Source organism: Passer domesticus, chromosome Z, assembly GCF_036417665.1.
Source record: "Passer domesticus isolate bPasDom1 chromosome Z, bPasDom1.hap1, whole genome shotgun sequence".
Classification (NCBI taxonomy): domain Eukaryota; kingdom Metazoa; phylum Chordata; class Aves; order Passeriformes; family Passeridae; genus Passer; species Passer domesticus.
The window spans coordinates 72,723,116-72,750,444 of record NC_087512.1 but is presented as its reverse complement, the minus strand read 5'-3'; the positions used below and the strand labels follow the sequence as shown (position 1 = coordinate 72,750,444).

At 36.2% G+C, this 27,329-nt stretch overlaps 1 protein-coding gene and 1 long non-coding RNA gene across 12 annotated transcripts in view; one reads left to right on the top strand and one right to left on the bottom strand.

The window, feature by feature from the left end:
• The window catches only part of LINGO2 (leucine rich repeat and Ig domain containing 2), a 478,753-nt gene that overhangs the window by 183,440 nt on the left and 267,984 nt on the right, over positions 1-27,329 (top strand). The window lies entirely within an intron of this gene.
• Positions 11,806-27,329, bottom strand: part of LOC135291005 (uncharacterized) — a 40,197-nt gene continuing 24,673 nt past the window's right edge. For all 6 annotated transcript variants that reach the window (XR_010353870.1, XR_010353867.1, XR_010353872.1 and 3 more), the window contains 2 exons: positions 20,020-20,110; positions 11,806-13,346 (listed from right to left, as the gene is read on the bottom strand). This is a non-coding gene — a long non-coding RNA (uncharacterized LOC135291005). The remainder of the gene's footprint in view (positions 13,347-20,019; positions 20,111-27,329) is intronic.

Below are 27,329 nucleotides of genomic sequence, written 5' to 3'. Positions count from 1 at the left end.
TCTTACTTTTTTTGGATATTGAATTTAAGTCAGCAAGTGATCTTTCTACAGAGTATTTTAAAGTAAACTAATGTAAAAGTTTTCTTTAAAACCCAGCTCCTCTTTCCTTTGAAGAAAATAGTAATATCAAAGTATTCATTACAAATAGGAATGAGTCTTTATGCACTGAATGCCAGCATCTGTCTCTGAATTTCAGTGTCTTAATAGCACTAAAGTTCCTAAAATTAGCATCTAGGATTAGGTTAAACTTTCTTAAACTTTCACCAATACCACTAGTCCAAAGGCAAATTCCTTTGACTTTTGTCAGACCAATTTCCATCCTTTCTGTAATACAAGTTTAGACCTCAGCAATATTGTAACTGGAAAAACATAAGAGGTTTTCTTCCCTAAATGTGAATAATATGCAGATTTTGGATTACTATTTTCACACAGGAGCCAAATATTTATAGGACAGTGCCATTACTAGTAGAACACAAAAATGCTGGAAATTGGTGATCCTTCATAAAAAACAAAACGCTAGAAATGACTAATCCTTCAGCTTTGCTGGCCAGGCTGAGTCTCAGATTCATTAGAAAGCTTTAGATAATAGGTTAATGAGAAAATGTACTTGAAATATGTCACTATTATCAAGTTGTGATCTGGAAAACTTGACTGTATAATAGACGTGAAGAAAAGCAATAACTTGTAAAAGCCTAGCTGTATTAAAAATGACATGTATAAATATAGTTGGTTTTGGTAGTCTCTTTTATGTGCCTGGGCTGACAGATGTCATTGTGCTCTGTTTAGGCTGTAGTAGCACCTTGTCACCTCACTTCTGCTGTTTGTGACATAGAACAAGCATACGGCAGAGACTATCCAAACTAACCTACTGCACTTATGGTTCTCCCGTTTTAATAAAACATGAACAAGAAATATGGAGAAATTGCTCATTTTTACTTCACAAAATCTCTTAGGTGCCCATCTTCTACTCATCAAATATTTGAATTTTTCTTGGCTAGAAGCAGTAAATCTTTATTTTTGTTGTATTTTTTGGCTGTTAACATGCAAAATACATATTTTAATAAGAGATATGCAAAGCAAAATCAGTGAAACCACTTTATATTTTAAAATTATTAATAGACAAAAACTTATTACAGTTATGGAGTCAGGTTAAAGTTATAGCATACTTCCCGTCACAAAGTCCTAAGGATTTTTACAAGCCAGCCTATATATTTATTGTGAAGCTAAATTACCATTTGTGTCCTTTTCCCCTTTCTTCCTTCCTTTTTTCTCTTGAGCAGATCTTTAGAGAAAGAATGCAGTGATATTTTACTGTAACTTATTTTCAGTGATTTTCTGAGTTGCATTTTTTAAAATGCAGTGTGAATGCAGTTTTGTTTTCCTTCTTAATATAGATCTCAAGAGAACAATTCAAAAGTCCCAGAAAGACAAATTCAAATGAAATGGCTGGAGACCTATTGCTTTGGGAATTGCAGTGTGAAGTATTCAAGAATACGCAGTAGCATCAAAAATATGCCTTCTAAAATTTGTGTGTTTTGGATGGGGGGACAGAGAGAAGAGTACTAAACACCACAAATTCAAAGTGTTTTGTTTCACTTGGTAGCACCCTAGGTTAAAGACAAAAAGGACAAGGTGGGAATCGAAATATTATAATAAATAACTAATTCACTTTGTGACAGTGAGAAAAGTTGTACCCAAATGACCACCAACTTGAAATCTAGGAGTGCATGGATGTCTTTTCTCTGCTATTCCTTCCCATCAATTCACCCTTCTTTGGAAACCTGTGAGTAGACATTATTCAGGCTTTTGAAAAGCAGCAGTGTGGTTCCCCTTTGAGTAGGCTACTTAATGAACTCCCGCTATTTCTTCCCAGATCTAATTGCAGCACCAGCTACCATCACTGTCTCACCCAGTGAAAATAAGTAAATATCTATGTGGACCCTTCAAAACCTCTATATTGCCTGTTCTCTATACCAGGATACAAAATGTCCTGTGAAAATCTTGTATACTTTGATTACCTCAGCATGGAAGTTATAGGTAACACCTAATCTACTGGCCCCAAATGATTATCACTTTTCTGTGCTTTTTGATTACACAGACAGTCCTTGATGACACCCATAAAATGGCAGAAGTCTCATTTGAGAGTTTGAAATAAATATCATTGCAGTTAATAAATGATTTTATAAATCTTAGTTGGCTTTATTCATCAAACTGTACTACCCACAGATGCCATACTGGGCTCAATCACATCACTTGGATGGTAAAAGGTTACTTGAGGGATCTGTAAATACCACTGTTAAAGTCAGGTTTGTATATGCAGACACATGCAGGTTTTCTTGCACAATATAAATAGACTTGAACTATCTATCTAACATGCATATTCTTGATGGGAATGGGAAATTCACTTTTTTTCCTGTGCATGGTAGCTCAGACATCCCTTATTTATATTCTGTGTCTTTACTTGCAAATCTCTATGAAGTTTTACTGAAGTTCCCAAAGGGGTTAATTAAAATATTTCGTCTATTTAATTTAATGTAAATTTCATCATCTCGAGTTTTAGATTTAAGTGAAACCAGAAAAAGCTCTGCTTGTTCATGACTTTGATCTGAGGCCATCAGGGCCTGTATGAGTTTCTTCAGTTTTGGCTAAGGGTCAGCTGCAAGTTGACTCAGTCAAGTTCAGTGAACTTGGGTAGGGGCATAGCACTGTTTATACACTGCTGAGAATTGCAAGGAGAGTTATCAATGCTGATGCTGAACAAAAGGAAATTATTTTTCCCACCATCCTGACACATATATACCTAGTTTTTTAAAATATTGTAGACAGTGTATTACAACTGGTATCTTGTTCTTAAGGTTTGAACAACTGCTGTTCACTGTTAGCCACTCACTCTTGACATCTACTCAACACCACTGGAACACAAGCAGTTACATCTATGTAGCCATTAATCTTTTCATGGCTGGGTTGCCTTTGGTTTGAAACTTTAAAAAGAAGATGCACATATCAGAATTTTTTTCCATAACTGTTACATAAAGCCTGTTAGCAGTATCAAAATATTCAGCAATTTTGCTAAAAAGTCTCATATTCTTTAGGCAAGAAGTTTTCTTTGTTTAGCTTTTAGGTTGTCAACATACCATGCAGAGAAACAATGCATTATTACTTCTTGAGGTCTCTTGTAAATGAAGCAGATATAAATGTAGACCTGAAATATATCTCAAAGGCAAAGGCAAAGGAAAAAAAAAAGAAAAACAAAAGTAGCATCAATTTCTCTTCTGTCTGAAAACAAAATATACAATTTATTCATGATAAAAGCATCTAGTGTGCTTATCCTTGTTTGTCTAACAAGTTTAGTTAGTTACTGACAGAAATTTGCTGTAATTAAAAAGTATACTAAAAATAGACATTGAATAAATGATTTAACATGAGAAAAAACTTTATTAATGAAGTATTTTGTCCACACAATTTTAATATTTTAATTTATTATAAATAATACCACCAAATAGAACAACACTGAAAATAAAAATAAAAAATACACTTCATGATCTCAGAGCAGCACCCTTCCTGTAGAACCTTACACCTATCTAGAGGACAACACATGTCCTTTCGCTTTACAGGAAATTCCCAAGGTGTTTCATCTCAGTTCACCCTAAGAGCATGACTGAGAAAATCTGCTTGCTGGATTCCTGATATTGATAGCATAAAGCATCATGGGTAGCTCAGGGAAAAACTGAAATTTACCAATATGGGTAAATCAGGGCAAGACTGGTTGTTTCCTACTTACATACAAAGGTGTCCTGCTTCATCAGTTGGTCAGCACAGGAGATGTGGAAAACATACAGGAACTGGACTTTTCAGAAGAAGATCAATTAAAGCTGCATGTAGATAGAAAATAACTACATTTTTCATATGTTTGATTATTTGGTTTTTGTTTTGTTTTTTGGTTGGTTTGATTTGGTTTGCTGGTTTTTTGTCTGTGGGATTTTTGTGGGTTTTTTTGCCTTCTTTTGGGTATCAGTCACTGATTTTTTTCCTGTCTGTGCAACTTGTCTCAAATTGTGAAATACTATCTAGCCTCCAATCTCCTAGGAACTGTAGTCAGTCACCTTGTCTCAGTTTTTCCCAGCACCCTGGGCTTGAAGTTCTCACCTGTGTTTCAGCACAGCACTGCCCCCGGGAAAAATGCAGAAAGAATGACCCCCAGGGGATTTGTGTGAGCCATGTTTCCCTGTTCTCATGGTAATGCCATGGAAGAACATGCTGATAAAATACCCAGTCTGACCTCCTTGGTGCATGTGGTTGATCCAGAAACCCCCAGAGTTGCCTTTTGGAGCAGTCCTCTCTGTGCTTGTACTTGTAGAAGAGTATCACAGGAAATTGAATCAGGAGGAAGAATGAAAAGACCAGCTCAACAAGGCATGCATGACTTTGCCATTAGTTATGAAGCTCTAGGCAGCATCATGCATCGTTGCATTGAAGGCTGACTCCAAGAATCCAAGCCTGTCCCTACTTAATAATATAACAAACATGATATATACTGGTTACCAAAACCACTTTCAAGAAAATGAAAAATATCTCACAGTTGCTGCATTTTATTTCCCAATACATCTTTCTGATAACTGAAGGAGCTGCACATTGTCTGTTTTCTGATTATATCCTTCATAATTAACTCAATGTGAAAGGAAACCAAAGAATTATCTTCCCCACGTCTTCCTGTGCTTCCAGTAATGTCGCTGAGTAACAGGAGAGATGATAAACACTGTGGGAACTGAATTTACATGTGCCAGTAGAGATTTGTCCTTTTAAATGAAAGGTCCGAGGGTCAACAATTCTTGCTAGCATCCAGCCCATGACATAAACTCTATCCTTATGAAATTGCTATTTACCTGACAGGGAAGAGCACACTGTATCTGAGTGCACAACCTGTAGAAGTCAGATGATAATTGATATATTGGATTATTCTGCTATAAAATATGCAAAAAATGGCATGACGTATTCAAAGGAAGGTGCTGCTATCTGACAGTCAGGATGATGTTATTACTGAGCCTGGCAGTTTTGGATCCTCTGAATTATTAACTTTGATTATGCCTTACTAATGGCAAGTAGTAAGGCATCTTACCTTTTCCATCTTATTGGCAATAGCTTCATTTCCTTTCCTATACCTTTCTATCAAGTCATTCAGAAAAATTCTTATTCCACAGCTGAAAAAGGGAAATTACTCTGCCTATCTTAAGAACTTACAAATATCATATCCTCAAAAGAGATATTCAGAAAAATCAAGAATTATTTAATCCTTCTGCACTTGCTGAGAGGAGCCATGCAATTCTGTTCTCTGACACCACAGACAGGCTCATCAGCTCTGCTGTCTCAGACACTGAGAAGTGAAGTGAAATGGGTAAGAATCTGTATAAAATCCACAGCTATCTGGGAGTACTTTGTCATTACTTCTTTTCTGCAAACAAAGATTGGGATTCCTTATTTTTTGTGAAAGAGAATGATTGCATCATAGAATCATAGAATGGTTTGTATTGGAAGGGATTTTAAAGACCATCCAGTTCCAACTCCCCTGCCCTGTGAAGGGACAATTTCCACTTGACCAGAATGCTCAAAGCCTCATTCAGCCTAGCCTTGAACACTGCTGAGGATGGGGGTTTCCACAACTTCTTTGGGCTACCTGTGCCAGTGACTCACCACCCTCACAGTACAGAAGAGGAATGAAGTCACTTCTCAGCTGCTCCTCAGAGGACATCCCATTTAGCTCTTTCTCCAGCCTTGTTTATCTCCCCTAGATGCATTCGAGTGCCTCCACATTCTTTTTAAATGGTGGGAACCAGAACTGCACACAGTACTCAAAGTGAGACAGCACCAATTCTATTCCCATAATAAGTGAAAAAATTGCTACAACTGAGGTTACTACCCCATACCTTTTTGTTGGTAACATAATGTTTCCATCTGCATCTTTCTACTGATCCTGGGTTTTATTCAATGATAGCCACATTTCAGGAATTTTTAATAGGTAATGCCAGTTCTACAAAGAAAAGGAAAATGATGATTTGATGACAAAGGCATTTTATCATAGAAACACAGAATATGAGGATCATGAAGTATGACTCCGGGCCCTGCACAGCACATTCCCAAGAATCATAGCATGTGCCTGAGAGTTTTTTGTAAAGCTTCTTGAGCCCTGCCAGGCTTGGTGCTGTGATCACTTCCCTGGGGAGCCTGTTCCAGTGCCCAGCCACCCTCTGGGTGAAGAAGCTTTCCCTGATATCTATCCTAAATCTGCCCTGACTCAATTTCAGATCATTTCCTCAAGTTCTATCATTGATCAGCAGAGAGAAGAGATCAGTACCTACCCTTCTTCTGCCCCTCATTAAGAAGTTGTAACTGTAGTGAGGTCTCTTCTCAGCCTCCTCATCTCCAGGCTGAGCAGACCAAGTGACCTCAGCCCCTGCTCACACAGCTTCAAGGGCCTTCACCATCTTCATTACCCTCCTCTGAATGCTCTCTTCATAGTTTAACTTCTTTCTTTTTCTGTGTCCACCCAGAACTGCCCCCAGAGCTTGAGGTGAGGCTGCCACAGCGCAGAGCAGAGCAGGACAATTCCCTCTCTTGCCCGGTTGTGATGCTGTCCTGGAGCACCCCAGGACACGGGTGGCCCTCCTGGCTGCCAGGACACTGCTGATTCATGTTCAACTTGCAATTCCTTGACCAGGAAACTTAGGTCACCTTCTGTAGGACTGCTTAAGAATATTAAACTTGTTGTAATGGGTAGAATACACTTCCTCCTAGATCAAAATCCATCTAGCTATGATCCATCTCAAGATCCATCTCATACACAGAAGCAAATGCTTACAATATGGTTCTGGCATACACAACTCAAGACTGATGAAAACATAGCTGAGAAAAACACCCTACCCCTGGAGAAATGTTTCTAGGAGAACAATGTGACTAATCCATGACAGGAAACAAAATAACAGCGTTCACTTTTGCAGTTCAGGACAGAATTATGGAATCACCATATCAAGAAACTTGGGAGGGGAGTTGGAGAAAGATAAATTAAAAATTAATGGTCTCCACCATTCAAATTATTCAGAGAACATGTAGAGCACAAAGGCAATAACAAGCTTGTAAACAGTAGAGGAAGCTAAGGTGCATACAGATTTTGTATTCTGGGGTAGTGGGCTCTCCTAAGTAGTGCAGTAATGTGAAGGTGACTGAGGACTAAAGCTTTGTAATTCAAAGAAGACTTCCTGGAGCATGGCTTTAACAGATTTTAAGACTCTCAGTGCGCACATACCACATGAAGACAGCAGCAAAATTTTCCACTCTGTTGTTAAATTAACAACAGTTGAATCACAGTGGGATCAAGAATGCAGTACTGGCAGCACAAAGGCACAGAAATGAGCTAACTTTGTGCTTCTCATGTTAAGGTCTGTTCATAGCAAAAAAAGCCCTTGACCCAAAACATGTGATATTGCTTAAACTTTTTGAGACCTGGAATACAAGTGCATGTAGCATTGCAAGACAATAGGCCCATTTGAAACCAGCCAGTACTACGTGAGGAGAGTGAGAAGATAATCATTAAGTGAAAAAACAGTTGCTATGGATCTTTACCAACAATATAAGGAAAAAATTTAGTGAAATGGGCACATAAATAGCACCTGAAAATTCTAAGCAGGATGTGCAACATAGCATGTTTGATCACCAAAATGGTGATCCTGCTGCTGTTATGAAAGAAAAGTATTCACAGATATGGAAGGAGCCTCAGTATTTTCACCCATCACTATGGTGTGTGTTTGGTGAGTAAGTAATGGCAGGAATGGATTCATACAGTAGTCACACCTTTTTTTATGGAAATATGCCCATTAAATTATTAGATGCTTTATTAGGAAATAAAACAACAAAAAAAATCTTCAAGCAATAGACTGGTCCCTAAGAGTGTATTGGAATTTGGTTCTCCAGATTCCACACTATTTAGTCTTCTAATTATTTTCTGGTAAAATGAACACATTCCTGGTGAAGTGGATATTTAATTATATTCATAAAAGGGAAGAACATTAAAAGGAAAAATTGAAAAGCTATGTCTATAAAGTGGTTGTTCTAACTTATTAGTATCAAACTAATATCTAATCTTGGTCATGCTGGCTATTCTGAAACTAGCATTTTACCTTATTTTTGTCATGAATGAAAATCCTAATGGTTTTGTTTCATTTCAGAGGATAAAGAACGCTTCAACTTAGAGCTTTTTATAAAATCACATTCTTGGGAACTAGCTATTCTTTCTAAGGCTTTACATTGATTCAAAGCTGCTGAATAGCACTTGCAAAAGAAGTTGCTACCTATTACTAACAATTGAGAATGTACTACTTGATTTATCCAGGGAGCTGTAGTGATAGAAAAGTGGCAATCTGCTCCATTTGATAAAAGGTCCACTAAAGACTCAGTAAGAGTGTGTGAATATACTTAAAAGGCGTATTCTTTGCTCTTTGGAATAAAATCGTCACATCAGGTAGGTTTGATCATGACTTTCAGAAAGCACCATGAGAAAGTCACTGCTGAAAGCATCCAGCTGACCAAAATGCCTGTTATTCAACTCAGAGGTGTCAGGTGAAAATGAGGCCTTATGCCTCAGATCACCAGAAAAGTCACGATATGGTGACCAAGATCATGTTCTGGCAGAAGTGTCACTCCCTTCCAAGCACACAAGATAGACTTTCATGAGAGACTGTACATAATCCAAAAAAACCTGAGATGATAAATAAAGGCAATGCAGATGGAGGAGGTATCCTACATGTCAGAAAGCATTTAAGTTTTTCAGTTGTTCTAATGCCCTGACAGTACCTTAGATAACAGAATAGACCATAAAAGTTAGTTTCTACCTGTAGAAGAGATAAAATTATACTAAAATAAAATAAAATAAAAAAAAAAAAAAAAAAAAATTAGGATTAGCAAAGCAATGTAGCAACCCAGTACAAAAGACAATAAAAAGCAATAAAAAGCTTTGAATTGTGATAAGAAATAGGTTTGGCTTGCCATCTGGAAAACATATAAGGATGTGGAAAAAATCTAAAATATACTAAAACATAGAATGCATTCTAGCACCATCTGGATTAAGAACATTGGAACAAAGTTACAAAAGTGAGCATATGTTGGTGTAGTCAGACAGTTTTAGCCACTCTGAACCTTTATCATCTGTTGATCTTTCTTATAAGAGCTGAAAGAAGACTAAGCAGCATAGAAAATATAACACTGCAAATAACAGAACTTAAAATAAATTCAAATTTCTTACCAAACACAGTTACATAAATACAGGTAAATTTTTTAAAGATCACTGTTTGGAGGATGACCAGAACTTAAAAGATACAGCAAAAAACCAATAATACTTATGTACTTGAGTGTAAAAATAAATTTCAAAAGAAAGACTGGAATAGCAATACAAAAAGTATAAATAAAACATTCATCGGTCTGCCAGAAATTTGAAGATGGCATCCAGCAGCCAATTATTCAAACCATAAAATGTGGTAAACATCTTCTCTTAGTAGATCACAACACTGCACCTAGACAAAGAGCTTTTCACTTTGTTTGTGGTATGCAAAACAAAGTAATTGTCAACCATGTAGAGGCCATGTAATAAACTGATAATTCAAATTATGTGTGCTTATACTCCAAAAAGAATTCTACTGTATCCATATCTGGATTTAAACCCACAATATCAGGTACAGGAAGTAGCTTTTTGAAATATTCCTTAGTGCTGCTTTTTATCTCTATTGAAAATTTTAAGTTATTTTACTTTTCAGTAAATCATCACAATGTAATACATTATTGACAATATTATTTTGCCCAAATTTTATTAGGAGAAAATATTCTCTAGCTTTAACCACAAGGTGAATAGCATAATATGAAAATTAAACAAGTCCCAGCAAGTGGTTGGGGCTTTAAGAAATACAGAACTTTTGTTGAAAAAACCTACAAATACACTTATTTTCATTGTATGCCTGGGACTTTCCAGGGACTACTCCTCATAACTAACAATTTTATTTAAATAACTGATCTTATATATAAAAGGGCATGGGAAAAAATTTGTTCAGAATCATCACAGGCACAAGGCAACTGAAGGTGATCTTCATTAACAACATGAGTTCTATCTATTCAGCATTGTTCCAGTGTCATTTTGCTGTACAATAAAGAAGCCACTTTGCATTGATTCTGGCCATATGTCCACAGGCAGAGTAAACTGTTTCCTTTTCAGTCTTGGAAGAAACTGAGCTCCACTGTCCCTGTCTGGGAGCACAAAGTGTGGGGCAGCTTTGCAAAGAATTACTAGCTGGCAGCAGAGGAGATTCTGTCAGGAGAAGCTGGAGGCAAGAGTGGAAAATGTGACATCACAGACAATCACAGAATTGCAGAATGAACTAGGGTGGAAAAGACCTTTTGGATCACCAAGTCCAACCTATGACCTAACACCTCCTCATCAACTAAACCACGGCACTGAGAGGTGCCTCCAATCTTTTTCAAACATGTCCAGGGAAGGTGAATCCATCACCTCCCTGGGCAACTGGGGAAATGAAAGCAAGAATTTTACTTCATCTGTAGAGCAGTTCAGGCATCTAGGTACATGCAAGACTGAGAACTGGCAATCATGGCCCTGCAGCTCTTGGTGTAGGGCACAGAACAGTCACTCAGCCTCTTTGTGTTTACAGCCTGGAAATGTGGTTAGCAATCTCCAGAGAGAGTCATGGCAGCTGCTTTGTTTCTTTACAAGAACTCTGCTATATCCCCTGGAAGACTGTAGCAAACTGTGTTCCCTATAGAAATATCTTGAAATACCTAGTACTGTATAGGCAGTTTACTTTCCTTTTTGATTTTGGTAGAAAGACATTTTTTCTGATATTATTTCTGTAGACCCTGCTGGAAATAGGAATGTTCTCTCAGGCTGTACTCATCTTACCTAAAGCCTTGTGAAGGTGAATAAATGCAACAAGAATTAGAAAATGTAGATTCTGCCTTTTTTCCATTGTTCCAAAAGGTCTCTTTAGAAAGGCAACTAAACAGAAATCACCTGAAAATTCATGAACATGTGGAACTTCCTTAAAGTGAAAATTCTATAACCATTCTCTGAAAGTTGCTCTGTGGGAAAGGAGAGGAAAGCTAAACCACTGTGGCCAGAGAATTTCCCAGTGATTCACTTTGCAGGAACATTTAGGCAATTGATAACAGAAGAATTTGTGCACAATGACATTCAGCTGGAAAACTGTGCTCTGGAGAGTGAGCGGATATTCACCACTACACTGGAACTCTTCTATTGAAAGGCAGCTTGGAGATGTCATGCTGTGAGTAGACAATGTTTTAAAACTGTAGTTTCTATATCAGCTTGTAACATTTTAACCAAGCAGCTTTCAGGAACAGCATGGATATGAATGTTCTGTATTACCCTATGGAACAGATTACTCTTACTGGCATTTTTTGCAAACATTATAAATACTGAAAATAACTGAGTTTATCAGACCATTTTATAAAGACTCAGACATGCCCATGCTCAATGATTCTCATTGACTATATAGGAAATTATTTATAGTAAAATGTTATTATATATCTAAATGTATATTAGGAACAGACCAAAAATTACTGGCACCTATTGTATGCTTCAAAACACAGATAATAAGAAACAGCATGCAAATTATTTATTCTAATGTAGTTCTGACTATTTTGATAGAGACCTAGAAAGAATAGCACAATGATACTGGAAAAGCAGTATATTCATAAGTTGTTGTCCTTTATTAATCACGGCTGAGATATAAATAAGAAAATAGAAACAGGTACAGATGAAAAAGATATTCAGGGTGTGTTCATATACAAATAATAGCAATAAAATATAAAACTTGCAATGAAAACCAAAACACTTTTATTTGTTATGTTAAACAGTTAATTTAACTACATTGTTAGATTAAAACATCAGAGTTTTAACAGATGAAAAATGCAAACAAATTCAGGTATAAATATTACTTTGTTGTATTAACTGGCATGTAACTGTTGGAATTTTTTAAATAATTTCTTTTTTTCCTTTCACTGCTAACAAGTAAGCACATGGATTTCCCAATACACTAAATTTTTATTATTCCTAGAATCCTAATTTTAATAACTTTTTTAATTACTTAGGTATAGATTGCCATTTAAGGAGGCAACAAAATGAAAAAATTTTCAGAACCAATATAAGTCAGCATCTTTCTGAATTTGGTACAATAGTAAACACAGTGAGTCAGCACACCACTGAAAAAAATCTCATGTAAGTTTAAGCACTATTTTAACTAGTAGTGTTGAAAATTCAGAGAAAGGCAAAGTAAAGGTGAAAGTAGGTAATGGCCAGATACATAAATTCCAACAGAGTGTTAGTCCATTTTCCTGAAAGGATGAATTGTTTTTTAGATTATGAAGATATTATGCTGTTCTACCAGAATGTGTGGTTTAGGAAGAATAAATGAGAATGAATAAGACTATTTCTAATTTAATGATGACTCTACTTGCTATTGCTTATTGGATAAGCATAAATGAAAAATTAAATACAGATGTTGCATGTGTGTGTGTCTGATGACTTGAAAGTGAATTGAGAAACTATTTCCAGAGTAATTCTAGTGTAGAAAGAATTAAACACTGTGACCTATCAGCTCAGTCTTCATACATGTCTAGCAGTTTCTTAACTGTGCAAACATTCCTAATTTCCCCTTTTGAACGCAACATATTTGCCTGGGTAAAAGCTATTATGCTCTGTATATGTCAGATTTTCCCACACAAGTGAATGTGTCTAAATCTTGCTTTACACCAGCAAAGTCACTAATGGGATAAGGACATTTCTTGAAAGCAGTGAAGTTAAAGGTCACCATTATCACAGAAACATTCCTTGCAGTTTTCCATCAGTTTTGAGAGGGTTTTAATGGATTTTACTGAATTTGGTCTTTGAAATCCCCTTATGTCAGCCTCTTTTACTTCACTGAAGAATATTTCAGCCTTAGTTGCTGCAGTATAGTCAAACATAGCATATATTTTTTTTCCGTATAATACTGTGTAACCTCATGCTTTTATTAAATTCCACAGTTCATTTCAGTCCTTCTTTTCAACTATGCATTACTGGTCATGTCAGTAGGGAAAATTTTCATTTCCTAGATAGCTTCTCTATAAGAAATCAGCATGGGCTTAGTAAAATAACAAATTACTAGAGTAGTTAACTATTATTACTGAACGTGCATTGAAAGATGAACCTAAAAGACAAAGTTTCAGACACACAATGTTCCATCTGCAAGAGTCAAATCCTCTTCCCATTTAAAACTGTTGAAATGTTGCCATTGAGAGAGCTGTAAAAAAGTAATAATATTCAAGAAGTAATCTGATTTGTAAGAAGCCTTATTTTTTTACATGCAAAGACTTTAAATTGTTGCCCCTTCTTAAATTTAACCACCGTAATTGTGGGGAGGTTTTATTCATTTTTATATTAACTTTTAAACTAAGATAAAAACTGGTCCAATCCTGTTTAGATTATTATGAGGGTTGAATATTTTATCTTGTTAAAATAGTTGTAGAAGTGAAATCAGAAGGGGAATGTGAAGTTATACAACTATTCTAATACAGAAAATTTAGGTACAGTTTTTTCCTGTGAATTTTTAATAAAGTTTTAATATGGTCTTTGGTTTCTTGTTACCGCAATTTGCCCAGAGCCTGTCCTATTGATTCCCCCTAGATCAAAATAAAATCCTTTGAAATTAACATCTTTCATTAACTCTTCCTGGAAATTGTCACATGGCTTTTCTCCAGATAAGGCAGAGAAAATTCAGTAAATCTAAACTTTCTTATTTTTCATTTCGTAATAAATTTCCTTTCATTTGAAAATGAAAGCATAATGATAAAATTAGGTAACTGTGGAGAGGCAAAATGAGTTTCTAGGGCCAGAATATTTGCTAGTCCTGAAATTATTTTTATGTTTTTCATTTTTCATCCCAAAAAGTCAGCCAAAATGGCATTTATTCAAATTATATCCTGCATGTTTGTTTATTTGTTTTTGATTAGTTTGAAATATATTTGGAAATCCATTATTCAAGCAAACCCATCTGAAGTTGCTGTTTTTTGATTTCCTTTTTGATGGCCATGCAGTTAAAAGAGTTCTGTTCCATTATAACAGATAATTTTAAAACATAAATCAATTTTCTAGTCTATGTCATAAACAGTGGTTAGTGTGATGCAGCACTTTCTGGAGACACAAAGAGTATGTTTTTATTGCTGTTTTAAGAAGCTGTCAGGCTATCAAGAGAACAGTGTTGCATGTAGCAGTCTTTGTCACAGCCATCAGTTATAGATATTTCCTCTCTTTTGCCAAAAATGAGTGGAGATCTGAATTATGCATTCATTATATTAGATGAGGAATTGACTTTCTGTTCTCCACAGAGTTCCAGCACTTCCCAATACAATGGTCAGAATTAAGGACGAACAAAATCCTTGAGAAATATGCAAAAATTGAGTAGAACGGAAAATTTCCAAACATTTCACTTACTACTACTGTTAGTATAAAAACTGAGGAACAAATTTTACAAAATGAAGAGAGTATTTCATTTGGATTCCAATGGAATCACTGGGTTAGCTCTCTTTCAACCAGCTCTGAGTTATTAATTGCAAATTACAAACCCACTTGTGGCAGTGACATTTTTCTGTCTTCTCTGCAAAGGTTATTAGTGTTTCAGTGTCAATAGTAATTGCTGCCTGGAATATCACTAAGCAGGAGCTGGCTAAACAAATGAGGGAGAAATTTTGTGCATCCACAAAAGTCAGACAAGTACTAAGGAGAGCACCAGGAATCGATTATGTTCCTTTCAACTTAACCACCAGAACTGCTCAGGAAGAAAAATCTCACAAGAAAGGTCTCAGCTTTCCTCCTGATAGACTCCCTTGCCACCTAGAGACAGGCTACTTCAAAGATTTAGATGGAAAGGTACTGCTGTTTACAAAGTGTCAGGAGATGCTGCAGCAGACAAGAGGAAATGACTGATATGTGGGTAATAACAGGACAAATATTGTGTGAAATGTGATTAATATATACAAAAGTTTAAAATATGTGAAAGGATTTTTAAGAGTAAAGAATCAATGAGAAAAGTCATAAATACAGGGGGATGTTTTGTTAGCAGTGCTTTTATCATTCCAACTCTAAATAAGCAATTCTTCTACTCATAATTCTTTTATGATAAAAATGTGAAATATACTTCTGCAGAACTGATCTATAGAGAAGAATTTTTTAAAAGTACACTTGCTACAGAGATTGACATTCAAATTACTGTACTTTCTTCAGTCATGTATTTTAAGCCTCTATGGCTGATGGAAGGATGTAAGAAAGTTAAAAGATAAATAAATTATCTGAAGGTAGTTATTGTGGAGGATATTTATTATCACCTGCTCTCACATCTGTAAATAGATATGGGTTATTTCCTGAATTTTACCATGGTGTTACGAAAGTTTTCTACACAGTATCTTGTCAGATATGAAAGAGTTTGTGAAATCTGATAAGGTGTTGATGTACCCCTTCTATTTTGCATTCATCTTTTATGTTTAAGGTCTGGGAGGTCATCAGCTTATAAATGTCCTAGCAATAGGGTCTGTAGATGCAGTGAGGATGGAACTAAAAAAATTAATACAGAAGAGAAAAGTGGATCTAGAGGACAAGCTGGAGTCTAACCATTTCATGCAGCTTTGCTGGATAAATCTGTAATGGTTTTTTATATATTTGCTTTCCCTATAGTTTTTCAAAGATTCAAGATGCTGGGTAAGGTCTTTATGCTAGAGGAAAACCTCTGGCTTTCTGTTTTCCTACAGGATAAATTTAGACCACGGGTCAGAGTAATATAGCTCTAGGTTAACGGGTTTGCTGTTATGTTTTATTGTTTTGTTTTTCTCCTACTCATTGATACTCCTTGTTTAAGTCTGTTCTCATAAGCACACTGACATTTTTCAAACAAGAATGAACAAGAAAAGGTGAATTTTACACTTTTTGGGAATTACAGGATAACTGCAAAGATAATATCACAAACTTTTTACTGTATCAGGCTCTTTGACAGATAAGGAAGCTCATTCAATAAGGAAATTGTTGTTGTCTGAATGGTCAGTTTCTTTGAAATTATTCCCTTATTCCATACTAAGACCCATCCAGGTAAGGACAAGGCTGCTAATACAACAAACAGGTGTATATAGTCACCCCTTCTACTTCAGCTTCACATCAGAGTCCAGATTGCTCTAAGCAACCCAATATAGTGGGAGGTGTGCCTACCCATGATGGGGGCTTGGACTGGGTGACCTTTAAAGTGTCTTCCAAACCTGTGATTCTCTCCCTTGCATTTGGGCACTGACTAAAATCACCTGTTCTCAAAGCTGATTCACTTCACCTCTTCTCAAAACGGATTCACTTTGGAATGAGTATCATGATGTCTCCTAGACATTGGATGAGGATTGTAACAGCAGTACTCTGACCTTCTGCTCCAGTAAAGAAAAAGGCAAGGTTTGCTTGGTAAGAAAAGAGCTAAGCTAACAGGTATAGCTACTCCCTTTCAGAGGAGATTTTAAACTCAAATAACAGATAACAAACAACATAGAATGTGGTTGAATTAAACGGAAGAATGGGAAAAGAGATATTTTGTGTGTCCCTGAGGACACATAGGATTAAGCAGATCTTTTCTTAGCATCCCATATATAGGAAAAAGCCTTAATCCTTTCTGAAGTCCTGAAAGGTAATTCTTTTACCTGTCTTCAGGACTCTACCAGCTCTCCTGCATCAGGCCCAGTATTAGGTCACCCATTGATTTTTAGATTATTTTTTTATGTTTATACAAACATGGTATAATATGATGCCAGAGAAGCAATTAGCCTTCAATAAGACAGTTATTTGCTTCAATATTTGAGAGGATAGTCTTCTAACACAGCTAAACCTATTTACTCTCAGGCACTCAGCTTCAGTTCCATTAATTTCAGTTTACTGTGACACTCTGTAATTTATTCTTCCCAAGATTTACATGCATCTGCACTACCATTAGTTGTATTTGTTGTGCTATTAGCTTTAAACTTTTATAAATATCACAGAGATGGCAAATGAAGTGTCAAGGAAAGTGGATGATGTATGAAAGAGTATTAATATCTGTCTGGAAAGATGCACCAAATTTCTTCAGGGACTATATCAGCCTTCATAAGATAACTATTAAGGTTATCTTGGGTTTTGAGGCTTATTCCTGAAGTGTATTCATTCTTTATTATTTTGGTAGCTCTTTAGGTATAAAAATTGATGCTACCATGAGAATTGTAACTCATGAGTCTCTCTCTGGTCCTTCTATCTAAATTTTGTGTAAATTAAAGACACCAGAACACCTAGTTATCACCCTCTAAGAGTTTCAGTAAAGCTTCTCTGTTAGAAAGAAAGGGCTTTTCTTCCCTAGGGGTGAGACCATCCTTTGTGGTGTGATACTCAAAATACAGAAAATTATATTTGCATTATTTGGGTTGCCTTGCGTGGAAGTGCCAAATAACATGAAGGGTGATATCTCCCAGTTCTTTGTAATAAGTAAGACCATGCACCCTCCTACCCTTGTCTTTTTTTTTTTTTTTTTTTTGTGTGTCACTAGAACAAAAGAGTGTGAAAAGGGAAAAAAGATAAAATGAGATCAAGAAATCTTTAATATTAATAATGTCCTTAAGAATGATTAGGAAATCTGTGTAGTTATTACCTTATTTTGTTGCATAGACTAGAAATTTAATTACTGGGTCCAGCATTCATGTTGTAAAAAACATAGCTATGATTCTGCTAGCCCCAGGAAAAGAGTGTAATCTCTTTTCTTTTTGATTTTGCTATGTACACCTGACTTGCTCTTTTGAAATTTGATTGGCTTCATACTGTAATCACAATGAAACAGGAAAAGCAGTTAACAAGAAAAGTTAAGCAAAAGAGCTGACTTATGAATGCATTTTTGAATATTTAAAGAAAGAATGAGTTTTCAAGCTGTTCATGTAGGTACATGATCATCTTCCATACCAAAGGACTCTTGTTGATTGTTTCAAATCTCAAGTAGTTGTTCACACTTAGTTGTGTAATATTTTTGGATTTCTGCAAAGCTTTTGAAACTGTCTCTCCCAGGACACTTCTGGGCAAATTGTCCAGCCCACAGCTGGACAAACGCATTGTGACATGGCTGAGAACACAGGCACAAAGGGTTACAGTGAATGGGCTGACAACAGGTTTGAGACCTGTCACTAGTGGGTTCTACCATCCTTGGCTCTCTGCTCTTCAAAATGTTTATAAATTACTTGGATGCAGGACTTGAAGGCAAATTTGCTAAAAATACTACACTTGGAGGTGTTTTCAAGCCCTTTGAAGGAAGGGAGGCCCTGCAGAGAGACTTTGATGAATTAGAGAGTTGGGCAATCATGAACCATAAGAAGTTCAACAAAGGTAAAATGATAGATTCTGCATCTGGAATGAGGTAATCTTGAATGTACAGCCAGAGCAGGAAATGAGATGCTGAAAAGCAGTGCCACAGAAAGGGACCTGGGGACCCAAGCTGAACATGAATCAGCAGTGCCCTGGCAGCCTGAAAGGCCCCTGGAGGGCCAGTCTTGTCCTGGGGTGCATCAGGCACAGCATTACAGCCGGGCAAGGGAGGGGATTGTCCTGCTCTGCTCTGCACTGGGGCAGCCTCACTTTGAGTGCTGGGGGGAGTTTTGGGTGCCCCAATAGAAAAAAAAAAAAAGAGCCTTATTCTGTTAGAGAGCACTCAGAGGAGGGCATTGAAGATGAAGGGCCTTGAGGTGAAGCCGGATGAAGAGCAGCTGAGGTCTCTTGGTCTGTTCAACTTGGAGAAGACTGAGGGGAGACTTCATTGCAGTTACAACTTCCTTCTGAGGGAAGACAAGGGCAGCCACTGATCTCTTCTCTGTGGTGACAGTGGCAGGTCTTGAGTTCAGCCTGACAGAGGTCAAGAAGTGCTTGGACAATGCTCTCGAACACATGATGTGACTCTGGGATGTGCTGTGCAGGGTCAGGAGTTGGACTCCATGATCATTGTGTGCCCTTTCCACAGCTAATTCTCTGTTTCTATGTCTTCAGGTAAAAATTAAACTACAACCTGTTTAATGTATAATTAAAATAATGAAAAATTTGAATTTTGTTTTTTAATTATCTTAAAAAACCTCATATGCTTAGCTGCCTTTTTGCACTATTTTACACAAACTGATGAAGGGTATTTCTTTTAGTGTCATAACCTGGCATCTGTGACCCAACACAAAGCTGACTCCACAACAAAGCTTGGAGAAATATGGGCACCTGCAAATTAAGACCTGTATCTTAGCCACACTAAGTGATAGTGTAATTATTGGCCAGTGCTGGCAATTGTTGTTAAGGCTTGATCATCCTTCCTAGCAGACTGTTTTCAGTGGGATTCCCCCCCATAGAGGGGAATAATATCAAGTTTTGGTCTTGTTTCCTCTGCAAAGCAGCAATATTGTGTTTGATTTTGGTGCTTATAGGAGGATAATATATTTGTGGATTCTGATAAGTTTCTTATTTACTAACAATTTAGACAAAAGGATAAGTTTTTCTGACTAGAGAAACTAGATATAATTTAAAAAAGAGTAAATTTCATTCCTTAAGCATGATTGGGAAATATTGTCCTGTACATTAATAAACCAAACAGAAGATTTGATTTGGTTCTTTGAACTTGTACTTGTTGGCAAGTTTGATCATAATTTTCCAGACAGTACAGCAATAATCTGAAATAAAAGATCATGGATAGTGAAATGGTGCTAATGTAGATAATTCATGTTTTGAGAGTTCATCAAGACAAGGGTAATTTGATCTCAGTGGTCATCTGCTCATTTAATCTCTTAATTTGGTGAAATTAAAAAACTCTAAGGGTAAGAAATGATTATTTAAAACACCTCAATTTTTGATACATTATATGTATAACCTTTTTCTCTCATTGTGGATATATTAAACCTCATGAAACTCACCGCTGTGCTTGGAGAGGGTTCCAAACTGAGGGTCAGACTCTGTTTTGCATCTCAGAGATTATGGTGTCTTTGGATCCTTTTCTGGGCAGTCCTGGAGATATTAATACATGAAAAAGGGAAGACAAGAAAAAGAGAAGGGTTGTGATTAATTAATAGCATTGTTTCTTAGTCTTCAAAACGCAGTTATGTTTTTGAGCTTAAAAATTTACCAAATGAGTGCAATTTAAACCTATTCTTTAGGAGTTTATTAGTTGTTACTAAAGGTCACAACAAAAACCTATTCTTTTCTCTTTTTTTCATTTCAACTCATAATTAATATATTTGATGCTAGCTTTACTTTTTAGCATTGTGGAATACCTGTGGTACTAACAGGAATATCACTGCACCAGCATCAATGATCTCTACTACTTATCACTTAGTATTCTATTCTTGTCAATAGAGTGATTTTTTTTTAAATAAATTTTTTCTCTTATAGAAATCATGTGGTTATAATTAAGGGTTCAACTGGGACCTAACAGAGAATATCACTTTGAGGAAAAAATGAGCAAAAACACATTTCAATAACACAGTCTTATGCATTAGTTTTATGTCTCTTTTAATAGTTACATAACAATGAAAGGAGGAGGGTGACTGTTTGCAGTGAGTTGTCCACAGCTATCACTTCTTTTGGCAAGCAGGAGTATTTCAGGCTCTATGTAATGTCCAAAAAATATCCCTCAATGAAACAGCATCATCATCATCACAAACTGTCTCTTTATACATTCTCCTTCCTTGGCCTCCTTCCAGCAAAACTCCTTTAAAATATACTGGCCGGAGCCAAAATGGATCAAGCAATTTTCTAATATGCATTTACTCATGAAAGATAATGTGGTACACCAACTCTCATACAACTTTTAAGTTAGGTTGAAGTTAAACAAGGTTTTTATTTTTTTGTGGGATTGAAAAATAGTGGGAGAATGAAATTCCCATGTGCTGTGGGGTAATGCAGTTGCACAGAAACATGAAGACAAGAAAACATTAATTACTGAAACCAAAATTAAAGATGCCATTCTCTGAAAATTGGAAGTAATATGGAGCTGACAGCCTTCATTGTAGTACAGCTGATGTGTTCTGGAGTGATAACCTTGCCTGTGCATGTTTAAAGACACTGCTAGTCACAATAAGAGTCCTTTCACCAAAAAAATTCCAGGTTGAGCTCTCTGCTGATGGAAAAACTGACCTCCTTGTTTCTTTGTGCTGGGAGCACAGGTTAGGGGATTTTCTCTTCTCAAAGCTGCTTTGTGGCCATAGTTGTGTTTCAGGTACTGCAATGTCTTGACCTCTGTCAAAAAGACTTGAGGCTAAATCTGTGCTTATTATGCTTGTAAGCTTCATGGATGTCTTGAGGGAATCTGAGAATCAGCTGAACTATGGGCAGACAGGTCCTAGGGGCATGTGAACCTGTATATATTCAAGAGATGAAGATATAACCTGCCTAAACAAGGCATTTCCTCTAACAGAGTTCACATGAAGTTAGCAAATGCATTCACATATAGAAATATACCAGCTATTTAAAATAAATAAATAAATAAATAAATAATAATTAATAATAATAGTTCCTGTTTTCATTCCTCTAAGAAAAACCTAAACATAGTGGCATCTTTTTTAGGCTTAATGTTATTCATTTTGCATTGTTTGATGAAAGTCAGGCAGTTTTCACAGCTAAAGAGCAGTCATTGGTACACATTTAATAGTTGTGTCAAACATAAAATTATTATTTTTCTACACAATAATTTTCTTTTGCTACATGCTGAACATAATATAATCTAGTTTAACATCAAGTCCAGCTATTAAATCCACATGAGTTTTCACAAATAGAAGAAATTATACAAGGGCTGAAGAAAGTTGTACTCATTTATTCATTAATTCATTCCTCCATTCATGCTTATTTTGTGTCCAGTAGTACCTCTGAGGTTTTTTTCCCTTTGTGTGACTTGTTAAGCATTGTAGCAATTCAGCTTTAAAAGGAATCACCATAACATTTATTGATTTCTTCTTATGAGGAAGTTGTACAAAAGTGTATTTCTGCCCTACTTACTAAATTTAAGAGCTGCAAAACTTGGCCTGATTGAGTAAACAAGGATGACTATGGGGCTGTTCAAACCTGAACATTCAAAATCTATGATACCTTCCAGTAGATAAAATTTTATCAATCTTATTTACTGGTGTAGCTAGGCTGCATTAGGGCCACATATATGCATGGATACTGTGCTGCTGTATGAATAAAAATCTCAGTTTCTTTTTATAGAGACCCTAAGATTCTCAAACAAGACAAATTACCACAGCTGAGACTTTTTAAATACACTAATCTGTAAAGCTGTGAGAGCTGACAACACTGCACCTACCTCACAGCAGGAAAACAAGCTCCAGTGTTTTAAAAAACTGAAGCATTACACCTGATAAATTATGTACAGACAAACTTTCATAAAACCTTTTGTATAAGCTCCATCCAGGGAGAGGGGTAAAGAGATGCTCTGCATGCTGTTTTGGATTAAATGGGAGCATTGCTGGTCATAGGGGTTCCTGATTGTGTTATGTTCTTCATTGCATTTCTAAAGCATGGAGTGCAATTGCAGCAGTACCCTGGTCTCTGCTACAGTATTGCAAATGTTTCGTGCATAATTTATGTCTTTCTCTATTTCATATGTGTCCATGTTCCTACCCACAAACTCCTTGTTAATGACAATGTAGCCAAACTAAAACCTAGCTGCTGCAGTAACTTCATGTTATCTTCCCACCACTCCCAGTATCCCCTTTCATATGTATGAAACAGCTGAGTTTCCACAGCCAAAAGAAGGCCTGTGTACAGGCTTGTACATACATTGTGCAAGCCTGTCTTTAGAGGATGTACATTATTTTTGACATTGTCTACAAAGTACTGTTTGGGAGAGACATTGGTGAATAAACACCTAATAGGAATTTTCAAAGTTGTGTCAATATGTAATATAGATGGCAGCATCCTGGCACCTTGGAATAATGAAGGTGCTCCTCTGCTTAATCCAGCAGTGGCCTGGACAAACCCAGTGAAGTGGACAGGAGTTTACTTTCTTAGGTTCATTGCTCTTGTCATCTTGCCAGGAGCAGCCAGCCATAACATATGGCCGTGATTTGAATCCTTAATGAGAGAGTACTGGGACTCAACACACAGCAACTAGAATGGACAGCCATCACAGCTGTCAAGGCTTTCTGGTGGACCAGCAGACCATTTCATTATTCGGTGAGAAAATTTCTAAGTATAAGATACACAGTGGTGAGTCACAGGATGTGGAGGTGTAAAAACAGATTTCTTAGGAAAAGAGTACGTTTGTAATGATCCAGAGGGAGTTTTAGAGTCATATTCGGGCAACATTATAGCAATACCCCTTTAAAAAAACATAAATAAACAGTCAAAAGCAGAGATTCTATACTACCTCCTTTCCACTCATGTTCCCTTTAATTCCCTGTATGAGATGACAGCAGATAGAAATAGGCTGCCTTGCTGGAGGTAAATATTGCAAGTAGACCATTCCCATGCAACTGTCTTGAAACTGCTGCATTACCAGAAATTACCATCTCAATCAACACCTTTTGTTCAGGGGCCACAAATGTCAAGTGGTGGCACTCAGAAAATGTGCCAAATGTGCTGATCCCAAGTTGTTTCCCAGACTGATTCCTGCCAGCCCTGAGCCCTGGCAAGCCCACATTTCTTCATTTTTTTAAGCAAGGCATGGCACTTGAATTAAATATGCAGACAAGATTTTATTATTTGCATAAAACATAAGGTTGTTTGGGGTTTTTGGTGGTTTTTTTTGGTTTTTTTAGGTTTTTTTTGGTTGGTTGGTTGGTTGGTTGGTTGGTTGGTTGGTTGGGTTTTTTTTTTTTTGTTTTGACCTGTATAATCACCATGTTTACTTCTTGTTTGAAACATGTGGAGGGAAAATTGTCATCTCAGATGCTGATACGGTGATTTGGTTGTTGCTGACTTTCTTATGGTGATCACATCTATGACACCACAAGATGCCCTTTGTGACCAATGATATCTCATTTTATGCTTGTTGTCAGCAAGTCAAAGTTCAGTTTTCACATTAAGTTATTTTATAGAAGAGTATCCACACAGCTGATTGAAATAAATCATAAAGGTTATCAAGTTATCTTCTGTGATGGTGACCAAGTTTTTTCTATGGCATGTGGCCAGGTATAATTAAGGGTTTAGGATGAGTCTGCAGATGCACTAAAAACTCTTTTTTCCTGATCACACCAAGTATATTGCAAAATTCTGTGTCACAGACCAAGTGACTCCTACTATTAGGGAAACAAGGAAGAGCCCTCAAAAAGTCTAAGTTTAGAAAAAATATCATAATCTGCTTCCTTTGCACCATTGCTTCAGATGAGTTTCAACTGGACATGCTGTTGCATTCATATTTTCTGAAAAATCCCTTTGCCCAGGATGTTTCTCTGGGAAGCTGAGAAGCCTCTGAGAAAAATGAAAACAAATATTATCTCATTGGCTTCTCCTGTGTTTTGCTTCTTTGGAATGTGTTTGGAGATTGTTTATCAACAGATGATTGTTTCATTGGTTTCTGCTGTGAATTATTTTCCCTTATTGGCCAATCAGTGCCAAGTTGTGTCGGGACTCTGGAGAGAGTCACAGTTTTCATTATTATAATTTTAGCATTCTGTAAATATCCTTTCTGTATTCTCGAGTATAGTATAGTTTAGTATTCTTTCATATAGTATCAAAAAATAATAAATTAGCCTTCTGAGAACATGGAGTTAGATTCGTCATTCCTTCCTTCATTGGGGCACCCCGCAAATACAATAACATGCCATTTAAAAAGATGAGCCACAGTTTCAAGGGAAGGAACAGTAGCAGCTCTTGGTAAAGGGTAATTTCTCACACAATTCATAGCTAATTAGTAGCTCAGTGACTCTGTGTGGCTTCCTTTTGTACCCTGTGTACCCTACAGGCCTCTTAATCCTCTCTGCCTTAAAAAGTGCTTCTGAGTAACATTTTAAGTTTTCTTTTTCTGCTGTCATTCCTAGGAAAAGACAGTAGTCATCCTTTTAAGACTGGGCTGAGTTGAGGTCTGAATGAGAAAGCAATGACCTGCTTTATCTGGAAGTTTCAGTGGGGCATCAGTTTTCAAGGGTGAGAGCACTTGAAGGAGATTCCTCCTTGGCTCTTGCTAAGGCTGGTTCTGCATTTTGAAAGCTCATCTCATGATGGTTACCTTTAGTAACCATCTTTAGTAACCATTTAACAACTTTTGTTTCCCTTCAGCTCTAAAGCTTTTGACATTATTATAGAAGACCAGAAAAATATTTGGATAAATTTATTGTGGCAGCAGAGAGCAATAAGTGAAGGCTTTGAAGTACACTTTCATACTTTATTATTCTAAACACCAGTTCTTTATTCCATTTACAGTTTTCACATTTATTATTAGTTCACAATATATTTCACATTTTTTCAACAATTTTATGTAAGGAAAGGAAAATACTATCCATAACAGAAAGATTCTTGACAATGATAGACTTGATAATGGTTGCATTAAAGTGAAATAATTGGACATAAAAATGTGTTGTGAATGTAGAGGAGAAATCAATGCAAAAAACCCTACACTTGTATATGACCACTGAATACCACAGAATTGTAGTCAATTTTGATTATAACAACTATGTATATTGTCCTTAATGCAGGGTAACCTCCAGGTATTTTTGAAGCAGAAGGAGCAGGAAGCAACTGCAGGATTTAGCAAGCTCAATAGTATTTAACTTAATTACAGCAGATACTATAACTGAAACATATATAAAACAGGTAGCTAGATTTTTCAAATGTAAGCATGATTATGACAGTTAAAGACATTAATCAAATGTCCTGGACATTTTTCAGTTTATATATTTATAAAATAATATCTCATTAGAGTCTTATTGCTAATAATGCTATGTCTGTAATAAATGCCACTTGAATGAGGAAAGTGGAGAGGTGGGATAATACAATGAAATACAAGAAGCTTGCTTTGAAAGAAAATTGACCATTTTCTCTATTTATGTTAGAGCTCTGCAGGTAGTAATATAATGCTATCTGGCCATTTATTTTTATAAGCAGAATATTAAAAGTTTTCTGAAGTTAATTTTTTGAAATAAATAGATAATACAATGCAAAATAAAAAAATACTATTAAGGAATGAAGATTTCCATTTTTGATAAATCAATTGCAGAGAAGACTAAAAAAAAAAGGAACAAATCCAGCAAATATATAATTTAAGTGTCTGTTCTAGAAATTGCAGTCTGAATAGAACAAACATTTGTGCAATAGTAAAAAGTAGAAAAAGGAAAATCTCCGTATTTCTGATAGATCTGGAACAATCCCTGTTTGAAAAGAGAATCTTCCCTCTTAAATAGGTATTCCCTGGACCTGGCTATCCTCTATACTTAGTAACTAAATCACTGTCAAAAAGTTATTTTCTCTTTTTTCTCATTCTCTGCTGTTTATCTTTACTATTATATTAGTGAGAGTTAAGTACCTGTCTGGCTATGTCTACTATCTTTTATCTGATCCTTGCTCTCATCTGATAGGATGAATTCTCCTATCTTAATTTTTGTTTCTTGTGTCTGTATGGTCAATTAGATGTCAGTGCAATGGGCCAGGGCAGTAAGTTACATAGACTCCAACCATTTGCAGAAGGCTGATCATCTTTATTAAAAAACCCTCATCTTTATTAAAAAACCCATACTTTGACACCTCAGTTAGCTACAGTTGTACCTAATTGGTCCTCCAATCAAAACACCATCATCATTGGCTAATTAAGAAACCACCCTTTGGTAAACAAATCTCCATAACATATTCCACATGTCCACAATACCGGGTGCAGCAAGTTAAGATAAGAATTGCTTCTCATTCTTTTCTCTGATCATCTCACAGCCTTTCCCAGAATTATGCCTGGGAAAGTTTTGTGCTGCTCTCTGTGTGGCCAGATAGCTGCTGTAACATCGGTGAGAAAGACCTTGCAAACAAATTTGTTTGAATTTTTTTGAAATACCCAAGGTTGCATGAAAAAGGGGAGGACACAGAGACTGGATAGCTTATTATTCCACTTCATTGACAAGAAATTTTCATCCCCATAACTTCTAACTAAGATATTCTCTCACAGAAACCTTCTGCTAGGTTTTCTGAAGAGGCACAGCCACAAGGCAAGAATTTTTTTAAAAGTGACAGAAACATACAGAATGAATTATTTTTTTTTTTTTAAGTGTTGAATTTCCAAAAACTGAAAACAATTAATCCTTTCTTT